This window comes from Phoxinus phoxinus (genome assembly GCF_949152265.1).
Source record: "Phoxinus phoxinus genome assembly, chromosome: 2".
Classification (NCBI taxonomy): Eukaryota; Metazoa; Chordata; class Actinopteri; order Cypriniformes; family Leuciscidae; genus Phoxinus; species Phoxinus phoxinus.
In genome coordinates this window covers 13,832,862-13,836,201 of record NC_136877.1, presented here as the reverse complement: position 1 = coordinate 13,836,201, position 3,340 = coordinate 13,832,862, and positions in this window count along the sequence as shown.

Here is a 3,340-nt window from a genome sequence, read left to right as displayed (position 1 = left end):
GCTTTGTATGTGGATTCTGGGTAAAAAGAGTCCTGCACCTTTGAATCTCTGTGATCTTGAGCTCTCTAGATATAACGTGGGTCCCTCCCACAACATAAATCTGTGGGAGTTTTATCATCCAGCAGGTGAAAATGGTGCACATCACTTTAAGTACAGCACGCCTCTCCTCAACGAGACATGAATTCAGCTAAGAGCAATAATAGTAGTGATTCTTGTCTTAGCAAATACCAATAATTAGTTCCCTTTTTCGAAGAAACACCGTAATGCGATGCGTTCCTCTGCGCTGATGGTGAGTAATCAGAGACTCGTCTTGGTGCCAGTGTGTCTGGGTCATAATACCTGTTTTAACTGATCCACAATCAGCCGTTGAATCGTGGCTTAAAGTAGGGGTGTGCGATATTGACAAAAGCATTAAATCTCTATAATTTCTGGGGAAATCTGTGATTTTTTGTTTTTGTTTTGTTGCTGGTATCTTGACTGGTTTCGGCCTGCCGTAGACAGCTGACTCCTAAAGCTTTTCATATCCTTTATATTCTGTGTGGTGGTCAGTTCATAGCAGTGACAGATATTTGCCACTTTCAAATTATGTTTACCTTTATTAGGACTTTTTTCTCTCTCTCTCACCTTAATAGATGTATGCATCACCTTTGTCAATTTCTTCCAGTTATTCAATACATTCAATTAGGACACTAATAGTCACTCTGTTAATCAAATTAATCAAATTAAATCAGTGTCACCAAAATTCATTTTTGCAATGCAGACGCAGGACAAAATCAGCGTTTAGATGTATTTACACTGAAGTTACAATTGCATAAATAATGCAATTGATTAATGTTTTAAAATAATATTTTGAATATTGAAATATGAAAAAAAATTAATGAATAGATCATTGAATCATTGTCCGAGAAAAAACAGGAACGAAACAGCACTGTCTCACTTGGACACCATTGACAAAATTGTGTCTAAAATGTTACTCACAATAGTAACTTCTTTTTTATTGAACTATTAAATTAGTATCACATTTGCAATTTGAAAACGGCATACCTGCTCTTGTGATATTATTTAACTATCCCCACTAACAAAAATAACATTGTTTTGCTAATGTTTATTAGCATGTTTATTATGTTTATTTCTTATTTTTTCATGGTTTCAAAAGTTAAGGGAACATAACATTTTATAATGTTGCAAACATTATATGAATGTTTCAGAAAAACTATGAAATACTGTCCAACTAAAAAGTTTCAGGAAAAACAATCCATGCACAATGTGTAAATAATGTTCCTGTGCTAACGTTTTGAGAACATTGAGAATAATGTTAATGGATTTTTTTTTGTTCTTAACTTTTAGAGAACTTGGCCAGAACGTTATCCAAAGTTCTGAGAACGTTATACATTATTTTGTAAAAAAAAAAAAAACATCTATGATTTTGTGGGTTCTCTTGTGCCTAAGTTCACCCCAGCACCAGTTGCGAACAGCACAACAGAACAAGGTCACGCTGACCAACCGTACCCGAGGACCGCGCTGATATACGGCCTGCCTTTACAAACACGGCAATAAAGATTTGGGTGTTTGAATGAATCACGCAGTCAAACGACGCTTCATTACTGGAGCTATTAGTCTCCCGGAGGAGCCGATACTTCATGGCCACACATCAACCTTGGAGCTCTTGGGATCCAATGGGCAGAGTCAGAAATACGGCTGTACGCCCACGCTGACCCAGCACCATACCGACTGTTTCGTCCACACCGTCGTACTGGCGAATTTGCAGGTATTTGTGCAACCATCCATCTATTTCTTTCAGGATAAAATTAATTCCCACAGATTCAAATTCTCCGGGTCAGCTGTTGATTGAGCAGCCGGCAGTTTTACAGCACAACCTCAACCTTCGGTAAACATCGCAGTAAATAAAAACAAACTGTGCCACACCGGAGCTTCTCTCCTTGGACTCAAAGCCAAGTTTTCGTATTGATGCCTCACCTCCATCCATCACCCTAACAGACGGCTCCTTTATTGACCTCAGAGAGCCACTGAATGACAGAGTCCGTTCCTGATAGATAATATCACTGGCTGATAGATTCCAGCCAGCTCTCATTCATCAGAAAGGCCCTGCTGTATTAGTCGAGCGCTTCACCAAGCCAGACATGCGGTTAGTCCCAGATTCCCACTGTAAATCCAGTCACGTCCCACATTCGATTACAGTCAGAGGAGAGGACGGCAGAGAAACCCCACTCGTGCGCAGTCGCTCTCAGATGGAGGGTCCGCCGGCAGACGCCTAAAGACCAAATCCAGCTTGATCTCCTTCAGTCACAAAGTGATTCGTGAGGTTTATGTGTTGCTCTCTGTGTGTCCGAGAGTTGCTGTTTTCAGATGGAATTTTTTAAGCAAATGCCATTTCAATTGGTGTTTGAGTTGGGATCAGGATCTCTGTATAGTTATAAGTGGATAAGGGCACTACAGAAGTCACTTTGAAATAAGTCTTATGTGTGTATACCGTCACCTGCTTTTTGATCATAGATCTGAACGTAAAAAGCTGTAATTCATGAATCTGTTGGACTAAAAACCTAAGGTTGGTCTCTAAATAAAAGTGTAAAAGTGTTATAGAAGTTACATGTAAAGCAAATATACTTAAAGGCACACCACTGAACTTTTGGCCACTAGGGGCGCTAGACCTGTAACTTTCACGTCTAGCGCTCCTAGAGGCCACAAGCGCCACAGCACTGTCGCAAAAGTCATGGGGTTCCATTTAGCTTTGGTTTGTAGCCTGTTAGCTTCATCTGCCCATATTTAGCTTCTACTAAAAAGCGAAAAAAATTACTAAGACATATGACTGTATACTAGGAGCAAAGAGTTAACTTACCAGTCTAATAATAAAGTTGAGAGAAGAGAATCGGTTTTACATCCAGCTTCTTCTCTCAACCTGCGCCAACGAGCAAACTTGGAAATGAAAATGGAAATCTTTCCAAGATTGACTCTTGTTTTTCGTCGAGCACGATCCCTCTCGCTTTTTCTCTTTTTTGCCTCCTTGGAAGCAGTTTTAAACTTTTTCCTTGCCTCAGCCATGGCCAGGAGTCGAGCAGGCGGAAAAATAGTCGCAAAAGCGTTAGCTCCTTGAGTATATCAGAGCTTGTGGTCACGTGACGGTCGTAAAGTGATTCGTTCTCCAGGCATTCTCCAGGTCACATGACCTGGCCAAAGACGGTGCGTCTTCTCCAAACTTACATAGGTATTTCAAGAGGGCAGCCCCGCTCGGAGCATTGATAGTGTCAAGCGCTGTATATTGGCTTGAGGAATCATTTAAAATAACTCATATGCTTCAACTATTTAGGTCACAAAGACCAAG